Raw genomic sequence first — 13,853 nt, 5'->3', positions numbered from 1 at the left:
ATCGACTACCGAGAGTTGAACAAACTTACCATCAAGAACCGCTACCCACTACCGAGAATCGACGACTTATTTGATCAACTACAAGGCTCGTCTGTTTATTCAAAGATTGACTTACGTTCCGGGTATCATCAAATGCGGGTGAAAGAAGATGATATTCCAAAGACTGCTTTCAGAACACGTTACGGTCATTACGAGTTTATGGTCATGCCATTTGGTTTAACTAATGCACCAGCTGTGTTCATGGACCTTATGAGCTGAGTGTGTGGACCATACCTTGACAAGTTTGTCATTGTTTTCATTGATGACATACTTATTTACTCAAAGAATGACCAAGAACACGGTGAACATTTGAGAAAGGTGTTAGAAGTATTGAGGAAGGAAGAATTGTACGCTAAATTTTCAAAGTGTGCATTTTGGTTGGAAGAAGTTCAATTCCTCGGTCACATAGTGAACAAAAAAGGTATTAAGGTGGATCCGGCAAAGATAGAAACTGTTGAAAAGTGGGAAACCCCGAAAACTCCGAAACACATACGCCAGTTTTTAGGACTAGCTAGTTACTACAGAAGGTTCATCCAAGACTTTTCCAGAATAGCAAAACCCTTGACTGCATTAACGCATAAAGGGAAGAAATTTGAATGGAATGATGAACAAGAGAAAGCGTTTCAGTTATTGAAGAAAAAGCTAACTACGGCACCTATATTGTCATTGCCTGAAGGGAATGATGATTTTGTGATTTATTGTGACGCATCAAAGCAAGGTCTCGGTTATGTATTAATGCAACGAACGAAGGTGATTGCTTATGCGTCTAGACAATTGAAGATTCATGAACAAAATTATACGACGCATGATTTGAAATTAGGCGCGGTTGTTTTTGCATTAAAGACTTGGAGGCACTACTTATATGGGGTCAAAAGTATTATATATACTGACCACAAAAGTCTTCAACACATATTTAATCAGAAACAACTGAATATGAGGCAGCGTAGGTGGATTGAATTATTGAATGATTACGACTTTGAGATTCGTTACCACCCGGGGAAGGCAAATGTGGTAGCCGATGCCTTGAGCAGGAAGGACAGAGAACCCATTCGAGTAAAATCTATGAATATAATGATTCATAATAACCTTACTACTCAAATAAAGGAGGCGCAACAAGGAGTTTTAAAAGAGGGAAATTTAAAGGATGAAATACCCAAAGGATCGGAGAAGCATCTTAATATTCGGGAAGACGGAACCCGGTATAGAGCTGAAAGGATTTGGGTACCAAAATTTGGAGATATGAGAGAAATGGTACTTAGAGAAGCTCATAAAACCAGATACTCAATACATCCTGGAACAGGGAAGATGTACAAGGATCTCAAGAAACATTTTTGGTAGCCGGGTATGAAAGCCGATGTTGCTAAATACGTAGGAGAATGTTTGACGTGTTCTAAGGTCAAAGCTGAGCATCAGAAACCATCAGGTCTACTTCAACAACCCGAAATCCCGGAATGGAAATGGGAAAACATTACCATGGATTTCATCACTAAATTTCCAAGGACTGCAAGTAGTTTTGATACTATTTGGGTAATAGTTGATCGTCTCACCAAATCAGCACATTTCCTGCCAATAAGAGAAGATGACAAGATGGAGAAGTTAGCACGACTGTATTTGAAGGAAGTCGTCTCCAGACATGGAATACCAATCTCTATTATCTCTGATAGGGATGGCAGATTTATTTCAAGATTCTGGCAGACATTACAGCAAGCATTAGGAACTCGTCTAGACATGAGTACTGCCTATCATCCACAAACTGATGGGCAGAGCGAAAGGACGATACAAACGCTTGAAGACCTGCTACGAGCATGTGTTATTGATTTCGGAAACAGTTGGGATCGACATCTACCGTTAGCAGAATTTTCCTACAACAACAGCTACCATTCAAGCATTGAGATGGCGCCGTTTGAAGCACTTTATGGTAGAAAGTGCAGGTCTCCGATTTGTTGGAGTGAAGTGGGGGTTAGACAGATTACGGGTCCGGAGATTATACAAGAAACTACCGAGAAGATCATCCAAATTCAACAACGGTTGAAAACCGCCCAAAGTCGACAAAAGAGCTACGCTGACATTAAAAGAAAAGATATAGAATTTGAAATTGGAGAGATGGTCATGCTTAAAGTTGCACCTTGGAAAGGCGTTGTTCGATTTGGTAAACGAGGGAAATTAAATCCAAGGTATATTGGACCATTCAAGATTATTGATCGTGTCGGACCAGTAGCTTACCGACTTGAGTTACCTCAACAACTCGCGGCTGTACATAACACTTTCCATGTCTCGAATTTGAAGAAATGTTTTGCTAAAGAAGATCTCACTATTCCGTTAGATGAAATCCAAATCAACGAAAAACTCCAATTCATCGAAGAACCCGTCGAAATAATGGATCGTGAGGTTAAAAGACTTAAGCAAAACAAGATACCAATTGTTAAGGTTCAATGGAATGCTCGTAGAGGACCCGAGTTCACCTGGGAGCGTGAAGATCAGATGAAGAAGAAATACCCGCATCTATTTCCAGAAGATTCGTCAACACCTTCAACAGCTTAAAATTTCGGGACGAAATTTATTTAACGGGTAGGTACTGTAGTGACCCGATCTTTTCCATGTTTATATATATTAATTGAGATTTATATTTACATGATTAAATGTTTCCAACATGTTAAGCAATCAAACTTGTTAAGACTTGATTAATTGAAATATGTTTCATATAGACAATTGACCACCCAAGTTGACCGGCGATTCACGAACGTTAAAACTTGTAAAAACGACATGACGATATATATATGGATATACATATGGTTAACATGGGATTATGATAAGTAAGTATCTCCATAAGTATATTAACAATGAGTTATATACATATAAACAAGACTACTAACTTAAGGATTTCGAAACGAGACATATATGTAACGATTATCGTTGTAACGACATTTAAATGTATATATATATCATATTAAGATATATTAATATATCATAATATCATGATAATATAATAATTTAACATCTCATTAGATATAATAAACAATGGGTTAACAACATTAATTGAGATCGTTAACTTAAAGGTTTCAAAACAACACTTACATGTAACGACTAACGATGACTTAACGACTCAGTTAAAATGTATATACATGTAGTGTATTTAGATGTATTAAAATACTTTTGGAAGACTTCAAGACATATATCAAAACACTCATACTTAACGAAAATGGTTACAGTTACTTTCCCATTCTTTTCTTTCATCAAGAATTCTAGTCGTATTCTTACCCGTATTATACACAGCTTCAAAACGTACTTACTATGGGTATATACCAATAGGAACTAGCATGGGATTCCACTCTTGATTATGTCATGTATGACTAATCAATTTTAACTTCTACCATGAGCTAGTCAACTAACTAGAACTCCTTTTAACCCCACTCACCAATTACCACTCATCATTCACTCCATTTCACTTCCAATTCTCTTTCTAATTCTCTCTCAACACACACACACTATTATGAACGTATTTTTCCAGTAGTTAATCATCATCTTCATCAAAAATCACTTCAAGAATCAAGCTATAATCATCATAGGAAGAACACTTCAAGAACACTTCAAAAATCCCTTCAAGTTTACTAATTTACTTCCAAGCTTTCTAATCCATTCCAAGTAATCATCTAAGATCAAGAAACCTTTGTTATATATAGTAGGTTATCTTTCTTATTCAAGGTAATATTCATATTCAAACTTTGATTCAATTTCTATAACTATAAACTATCTTAATTCGAGTAAAAATCTTACTTGAACTTGTTTTTGTGTCATGATCCTACTTCAAGAACTTTCAAGCCATCCAAGATCCTTTGAAGCTAGATCATTTCTTGTCACTTCCAGTAGTTTTACCTACTAAACTTGAGGTAGTAATGATGTTCATAACATCATTCGATTCATATATATAAAACTATCTTATTCGAAGGTTTAAACTCGTAATCACTAGAACATAGTTTAGTTAATTCTAAACTTGTTCGCAAACAAAAGTTAATCCTTCTAACTTGACTTTTAAAATTAACTAAACACATGTTCTATATCTATATGATATGCTAACTTAATGATTTAAAACCTGGAAACACGAAAAACACCGTAAAACCGGATTTACGCCGTCGTAGTAACACCGCGGGCTGTTTTGGGTTAGTTAATTAAAAACTATGATAAACTTTGATTTAAAAGTTGTTATTCTGAGAAAATGATTTTTATTATGAACATGAAACTATATCCAAAAATTATGGTTAAACTCAAAGTGGAAGTATGTTTTCTAAAATGGTCATCTAGACGTCGTTCTTTCGACTGAAATGACTACCTTTACAAAAACGACTTGTAACTTATTTTTCTGACTATAAACCTATACTTTTTGTGTTTAGATTCATAAAATAGAGTTCAATATGAAACCATAGCAATTTGATTCACTCAAAACGGATTTAAAATGAAGAAGTTATGGGTAAAACAAGATTGGATAATTTTTCTCATTTTAGCTACGTGAAAATTGGTAACAAATCTATTCCAACCATAACTTAATCAACTTGTATTGTATATTATGTAATCTTGAGATACCATAGACACGTATACAATGTTTCGACCTATCATGTCGACACATCTATATATATTTCGGAACAACCATAGACACTCTATATGTGAATGTTGGAGTTAGCTATACAGGATTGAGGTTGATTCCAAAATATATATAGTTTGAGTTGTGATCAATACTGAGATACGTATACACTGGGTTGTGGATTGATTCAAGATAATATTTATCGATTTATTTCTGTACATCTAACTGTGGATAACTAGTTGTAGGTTACTAACGAGGACAGCTGACTTAATAAACTTAAAACATCAAAATATATTAAAAGTGTTGTAAATATATTTTAAACATACTTTGATATATATGTATATATTGTTATAGGTTCGTGAATCAACCAGTGGCCAAGTCTTACTTCCCGACGAAGTAAAAATCTGTGAAAGTGAGTTATAGTCCCACTTTTAAAATCTAATATTTTTGGGATGAGAATACATGCAGGTTTTATAAATGATTTACAAAATAGACACAAGTACGTGAAACTACTTTCTATGGTTGAATTATCGAAATCGAATATGGCCCCTTTTTATTAAGTCTGGTAATCTAAGAATTAGGGAACAGACACCCTAATTGACGCGAATCCTAAAGATAGATCTATTGGGCCTAACAAACCCCATCCAAAGTACCGGATGCTTTAGTACTTCGAAATTTATATCATATCCGAAGGGTGTCCCGGAATGATGGGGATATTCTTATATATATGCATCTTGTTAATGTCGGTTACCAGGTATTCACCATATTATTGATTTTTATCTCTATGTATGGGATGTGTATTGAAATATGAAATCTTGTGGTCTATTGTTACGATTTGATATATATAGGTTAAACCTATAACTCACCAACATTTTTGTTGACATTTAAAGCATGTTTATTCTCAGGTGAATACTAAGAGCTTCCGCTGTTGCATACTAAAATAAGGACAAGATTTGGAGTCCATGTTTGTATGATATTGTGTAAAAACTGCATTCAAGAAACTGATTTCGATGTAACATATTTGTATTGTAAACCATTATATAATGGTCGTGTGTAAACAGGATATTTTAGATTATCATTATTTGATAATCTACGTAAAGCTTTTTAAACCTTTATTTATGAAATAAAGGTTATGGTTTATTTTAAAAATGAATGCAGTCTTTGAAAAACGTCTCATATAGAGGTCAAAACCTCGCAACGAAATCAATTAATATGGAACGTTTTTAATCAATAAGAACGGGACATTTCAACATCATTCTATTCATACATATAAAGCTATCTTATTCGAAGGTTTAAACTTGTAATCACAAGAACATAGTTTAGTTAATTCTAAACTTGTTCGCAAATAAAAGTTAATCCTTATAACTTGACTTTTAAAATCAACTAAACACATGTTCTATATCTATATGATATGCTAACTTAATGATTTAAAACCTGGAAACACGAAAAACACCGTAAAACTGGATTTACGCCGTCGTAGTAACACCGCGGGCTGTTTTGGGTTAGTAAATTAACAACTATGATAAACTTTTATTTAAAAGTTGTTATTCTGGGAAAATGATTTTTATTATGAACATGAAACTATATCCAAAAATTATGGTTAAACTCAAAGTGGAAGTATGTTTTCTAAAATGGTCATCTAGACGTCGTTCTTTCGACTGAAATGACTACCTTTACAAAAACGACTTGTAACTTATTTATCCGACTATAAACCTATAATTTTTCTATTTAGATTCATAAAATAGAGTTCAATATGAAACCATAGCAATTTGATTCACTCAAAAAAGATTTAAAATGAAGAAGTTATGGGTAAAACAAGATTGGATAATTTTTCTCATTTTAGCTACGTGAAAATTGGTAACAAATCTATTCCAACCATAACTTAATCAACTTGTATTGTATATTATGTAATCTTGAGATACCATAGACACGTATACAATGTTTTGACCTATCATGTCGACACATCTATATATATTTCGGAACAACCATAGACACTCTATATGTGAATGTTGGAGTTAGCTATACAGGGTTGAGGTTGATTCCAAAATATATATAGTTTGAGTTGTGATCAATACTAAGATACGTATACAATGGGTCGAGGATTGATTCAAGATAATATTTATCGATTTATTTCTGTACATCTAACTGTGGACAACTAGTTGTAGGTTACTAACGAGGACAGCTGACTTAATAAACTTAAAACATCAAAATATATTAAAAGTGTTGTAAATATATTTTGAACATACTTTGATATATATGTATATATTGTTATAGGTTCGTGAATCAACCAGTGGCCAAGTCTTACTTCCCGACGAAGTAAAAATCTGTGAAAGTGAGTTATAGTCCCACTTTTAAAATCTAATATTTTTGGGATGAGAATACATGCAGTTTTTATAAATGATTTACAAAATAGACACAAGTACGTGAAACTACATTCTATGGTTGAATTATCGAAATCGAATATGCCCCTTTTTATTAAGTTTGGTAATCTAAGAATTAGGGAACAGACACCCTAATTGACGCGAATCCTAAAGATAGATCTATTGGGCCTAACAAACCCCATCCAAAGTACCGGATGCTTTAGTACTTCGAAATTTATATCATATCCGAAGGGTGTCCCGGAATGATGGGGATATTATTATATATGCATCTTGTTAATGTCGGTTACCAAGTGTTCACCATATGAATGATTTTTATCTCTATGTATGGGATGTGTATTGAAATATGAAATCTTGTGGTCTATTGTTACGATTTGATATATATAGGTTAAACCTATAACTCACCAACATTTTTGTTGACGTTTAAAGCATGTTTATTCTCAGGTGAATACTAAGAGCTTCTGCTGTTGCATACTAAAATAAGGACAAGATTTGGAGTCCATGTTTGTATGATATTGTGTAAAAAAACTGCATTCAAGAAACTGATTTCGATGTAACATATTTGTATTGTAAACCATTATGTAATGGTCGTGTGTAAACAGGATATTTTAGATTATCATTATTTGATAATCTACGTAAAGCTTTTTAAACCTTTATTTATGAAATAAAGGTTATGGTTTGTTTTAAAAATGAATGCAGTCTTTGAAAAACGTCTCATATAGAGGTCAAAACCTCGCAACGAAATCAATTAATATGGAACGTTTTTAATCAATAAGAACGGGACATTTCAGTTGGTATCCGAGCGTTGGTCTTAGAGAACCAGAAAATTTGCATTAGTGTGTCTTATCGAGTTTGTTAGGATGCATTAGTGAGTCTGGACTTCGACCGTATTTTCTTTAAAAATGATTGCTTAACATTTTTGTTGGAAATTATTTATTATTAACATGTATATATTATGTGATATATTAATCTCTTAACATGTTTGATATTGTGTGATAGATGTCTACCTCTAGCACAAATTCCATTGACTCACCTAATAATAATGAAGAGTCGAATATATATTGGACTGATTCACAAGTTCCCGAAGAAGAACCGGAAGAAGAATCAGAACCGGAAGAAGAATCAGAACCGAAAGAGGAGGAACCGGAGGAGGAAATAGAATCGGTGGGGAAAATAATAAAACGGTTAAGTAAAAGAAAATCCTCAACCAACCGACCAAGGTTAATTATGGTCAATGGTGTTTCCGCCAAGGAAGCAAAATATTGGGAGGATTACCAATTCTCCGATGAATCGGATTCCGACGAGAATTCCGATGATGTTATAGAAATTACCCCAACTGAATTTAAAAAGGCAAAAGAAAATAATAAGGGAAAGGGCATAAAAATAGAGAAATATAATTCCAACCCCGATGAACTTTATATGTATCGTCAACCCTCGAAGCCCTTAAGTTGTAACAATGACCCGGGAACCTCTAAACCACCAGGTTTTTCTAAACCGTTGTGGAAAACGACAGCTCGTATTAGGGGAACATCATATATCCCTAGAAACTTGGCAAAACGAACCAAAATCGAAGAAGAAGAAACGAGCGAGTCGGAATAAGATAGTTGTATTCGTGTGGTGTAATATATGTAATATAGTGTGCTTATGCTTTATGATATATGTAAAAATTGCTTGTATTAATAAGTATTTTTTTTATGAATCTAACTCTTGTCTATTTTACAGTATAAAAACACAAAATGGATAGACAACCCAATATTTTAAGAGACCTACCCGGAGACATGATTGATGAAATCTTGTCTAGAGTCGGTCAGAATTCTTCGGCACAACTATTTACGGCGAAATCAGTTTGTAAGACATTCGAAGAACGTTCCAAGAATGTCTTGGTTTATAAGAGACTTTCGTTTGAAAGATGGGGGATATCACATTGGGAAACCCATAAGTTACGATGTGTTTACTTTGACGCATATATTGCGGGGAACCCAAATGCTATTTTACGCAACGGGTTAAGAAATTATTTTGACTCAATGTATCCGAATATAGGACTTCATGATTTAGAAAAAGCGGCTAACATGCAACATAAAGAAGCATGCTATGCTTACGGGTTAGTAATGTTCGCTTCTCACCAAAGTGAGAAAAAGAACATCGGGCTACAACTATTAAACAAAACGTTCCCACAAGTGACGGAGTCGGTAATTGGGGTAAGAAATGAGGTTTTTAGGTTATTACGAGACTGTTGGTCATTACATAACCCTCGTCCCTTTGACGACGTTACAACACGCTGTCTTATCAACGGTCATAATGGTTATGTTCCACAAGACCAAGGATGGGAAGTAGTCCTAGTAAAACCAGAATGCATGACTTGTTTCTGGACGTATGAATTACGTGTCTTTATTGCCTTTGCTGAACGACTTGTGTACTAGCTAGAATTATCTTCACAACTATCTTGTATCAAAGTTATTGTGTGCTATATTTCATGCTTTATGTAAAATAAGCGGTATTGTAAGTTTGTAAAATATTGTATAAAAGTTTGAACGCGAAATATTATTATAATCAGTTTTTCATATATAATTGTAGTAGTTGAATTGTATATTAGCTACTAAGTATGAACTTAACGGGTAGGTACTACCCGAATTTAAACTTATAAAACGCTAATATGAAGAAAAAGCTTTTATAAATGAGTTCATATTATGCTACAAAATACTATTAACTACTCTTAATATTCTGTATGATTAACTTGTTCCATTTGACTATTTTGAAGGAAATGGCACCGACTACTCGACACACCGTGAATATGAATGAAGAGGAATTCCGTACTTTTCTAGCTTCAAACATAGCCGCAGTACAGGCTGCGCTACATACCAATAATAATCTTGGATCTAGCAGTACAGGAAATCGTGTAGGATGCACCTACAAAGAATTCACTGCCTGCAAACCTTTGGAATTTGATGGAACCGAAGGACCGATAAGATTAAAACGGTGGACCGAGAAGGTCGAATCGGTATTTGCCATAAGTAAGTGTACTGAAGAGGAAAAAGTGAAGTATGCTACGCATACCTTCACAGGTTCTGCGTTAACATGGTGGAATACCTATCTAGAGCAAGTGGGACAAGATGATGCGTATGCACTACCGTGGTCAGCATTCAAGCACTTGATGAACGAGAAGTACCGTCCCAGAACCGAGGTCAATAAGCTCAAGACAGAACTTAGAGGGTTACGAACCCAAGGATTTGATATTACCACGTACGAAAGACGATTCACAGAATTGTGCCTATTGTGTCCGGGAGCGTTCGAAGATGAGGAAGAGAAGATCGACGCGTTTGTGAAAGGATTACCGGAAAGAATCCAAGAAGATATAAGTTCACACGAGCCCACCTCCATACAACAGGCATGTAGAATGGCTCACAAACTAGTGAACCAGATTGAGGAAAGAATTAAAGAACAGACGGCTGAAGAGGCCAATGTGAAGCAAGTCAAAAGAAAGTGGGAGGAAAACGGTGATAAGAATCACCAATACAACAACAACAGCAATTACAATAATAATCGCAACAATTATCCCAACAATCGCAACATCAATCGCAACTACAACAAACGGCCCAACAACAACAACAACAACAACAACAACAACAGCAACTACAACAATCATCCCAACAACAATAACAACAGCAACAACAACAACAATCAGAAGCAGCTATGCCAAAGGTGTGAAAAGTATCACTCGGGGTTCTGCACCAAATTTTGCAACAAGTGTAAAACAAATGGTCATAGCGCGGCAAAGTGTGAGGTCTACAGACCAGGGGTTAACAGAACGAAAGGAACAAATGGTGTCGGAACGAGTAATGGCGGAGCAAGCAGTGTCGGAGCAAGTTATGCCAATGTAGTTTGTTATAAATGTGGAAAACCGGGCCACATTATTAGAAATTGTCCGAACCAGGAGAACACGAATGGACAAGGCCGCGGAAGAGTTTTCAATATTAATGCGGCAGAGGCACAGGAAGACCCGGAGCTTGTTACGGGTACGTTTCTTATTGACAATAAATCTGCTTATGTTTTATTTGATTCGGGTGCGGATAGAAGCTATATGAGTAGAGATTTTTGTGCTAAATTAAGTTTTCCATTGACGCCGTTGGATAGTAAATTTTTACTCGAATTAGCAAACGGTAAATTAATTTCAGCAGATAATATATGCCGGAATCGAGAAATTAAATAGGGTAGCGAAATATTTAAGATTGATTTGATACCAGTAGAGTTAGGGAGTTTTGATGTAATAGTTGGCATGGACTGGCTGAAGAAGGTGAAAGCAGAGATCGTATGTTATAAAAATGCAATTCGCATTGTACGAGAAGAAGGAGAACCCTTAATGGTGTACGGAGAAAAGGGCAACATGAAGCTACATCTTATTAGTAATTTGAAGGCACAAAAACTAATAAGAAAAGGTTGCTATGCTGTTCTAGCACACGTCGAGAAAGTACAAACTGAAGAAAAGAGCATCAATGATGTTCCCGTCGCAAAAGAATTTCCAGATGTATTTCTGAAAGAATTACCGGGACTACCTCCACATCGATCTGTTGAATTTCAAATAGATCTTGTACCAGGAGCTGCACCAATAGCTCGTGCTCCTTATAGACTCGCACCCAGCGAGATGAAAGAACTGCAAAGCCAACTGCAAGAACTATTAGAACGTGGTTTCATTCGACCAAGCACATCACCATGGGGAGCTCCTGTTTTGTTTGTCAAGAAGAAGGATGGTACATTTAGGTTGTGTATTGACTACAGAGAGTTGAACAAACTTACCATCAAAAACCGTTATCCACTGCCGAGAATTGAAGACTTATTTGATCAACTACAAGGCTTGTCGGTTTATTCGAAGATCGATTTACGTTCTGGATATCATCAAATGCGAGTAAAGGAGGATGATATTCCAAAAACTGCTTTTAGGACGCGTTATGGTCATTACGAGTTTATGGTTATGCCGTTTGGATTGACTAACGCACCAGCTGTGTTCATGGACCTTATGAACCGAGTGTGTGGGCCATATCTTGACAAGTTTGTCATTGTTTTCATCGATGACATACTTATTTACTCAAAGAATGATCAAGAGCATGAAGAACATTTGAGAAAAGTGCTAGAAGTATTGAGGAAAGAAAAACTGTACGCTAAGTTTTCAAAGTGTGCATTTTGGTTGGAAGAAGTTCAATTCCTCGGTCACATAGTGAAAAAAGAAGGTATCCAGGTGGACCCGGCAAAGATCGAAACCGTTGAGAAGTGGGAAACCCCAAAAACTCTGAAGCATATACGTCAATTTTTAGGATTGGCTGGTTACTACAGAAGATTCATCCAAGATTTCTCCAAAATAGCAAAACCCTTGACTGCATTAACGCATAAAGGGAAGAAATTTGAATGGAAGGATGAACAAGAGAAGGCGTTTCAATTATTGAAGAAAAAGCTAACTACGGCACCTATATTGTCATTGCCTGAAGGGAATGATGATTTTGTGATTTATTGTGATGCATCAAAGCAAGGTCTCAGTTGTGTATTAATGCAACGGACGAAGGTGATTGCTTATGCGTCTAGACAATTAAAGATTCACGAGCAAAATTATACGACGCATGATTTGGAATTAGGCGCGATTGTTTTTGCATTAAAGACTTGGAGGCACTACTTATATGGGGTCAAAAGTATTATATATACCGACCACAAAAGTCTTCAACACATATTTAATCAGAAACAACTGAATATGAGGCAGCGTAGGTGGATTGAATTGTTGAATGATTACGACTTTGAGATTCGTTACCACCCGGGGAAGGCAAATGTGGTAGCCGACGCCTTGAGCAGAATGGACAGAGAACCCATTCGAGTAAAATCTATGAATATAATGATTCACACTAACCTTACTACTCAAATAAAGGAGGCGCAACATGGAGTTTTAAAAGAGGGAAATTTAAAGGATGAAATACCCAAAGGATCGGAGAAGCATCTTAATATTCGGGAAGACGGAACCCGGTATAGGGCTGAAAGAATTTGGGTACCAAAATTTGGAGATATGAGAGAAATGGTACTTAGAGAAGCTCATAAAACCAGATACTCAATACATCCTGGAACGGGGAAGATGTACAAGGATCTTAAGAAACATTTTTGGTGGCCAGGTATGAAAGCCAATATTGTTAAATATGTAGGAGAATGTTTGACGTGTTCTAAGGTCAAAGCTGAACATTAGAAACCATCAGGTCTACTACAACAACCTGAAATCCCGGAATGGAAATGGGAAAACATTACCATGGATTTCATTACTAAATTGCCAAGGACTGCAAGTGGTTATGATACTATTTGGGTAATAGTTGATCGTCTCACCAAGTCAGCACACTTCCTGCCAATATGAGAAGATGACAAGATGGAGAAGTTAGCACGACTGTATTTGAAGGAAGTCGTCTCCAGACATGGAATACCAATCTCTATTATCTCTGATAGGGATGGCAGATTTATTTCAAGATTCTGGCAGACATTACAGCAAGCATTGGGAACTCGTCTAGACATGAGTACTGCCTATCATCCACAAACTGATGGGCAGAGCGAAAGGACGATACAAACGCTTGAAGACATGCTACGAGCTTGTGTTATTGATTTCGGAAACAGTTGGGATCGACATCTACCGTTAGCAGAATTTTCCTACAACAACAGCTACCATTCAAGCATTGAGATGGCGCCGTTTGAAGCACTTTATGGTAGAAAGTGCAGGTCTCTGATTTGTTGGAGTGAAGTGGGGGATAGACAGATTACGGGTCCGGAGATAATACAAGAAACTACCGAGAAGATCATCCAAATTCAACAAAGATTGAAACCCGCCCAGAGTCGACAAAAGAGCT

This window comes from Rutidosis leptorrhynchoides, chromosome 10 (assembly GCF_046630445.1).
Source record: "Rutidosis leptorrhynchoides isolate AG116_Rl617_1_P2 chromosome 10, CSIRO_AGI_Rlap_v1, whole genome shotgun sequence".
Taxonomy (NCBI): domain Eukaryota; kingdom Viridiplantae; phylum Streptophyta; class Magnoliopsida; order Asterales; family Asteraceae; genus Rutidosis; species Rutidosis leptorrhynchoides.
This window is presented reverse-complemented; position numbering follows the sequence as displayed.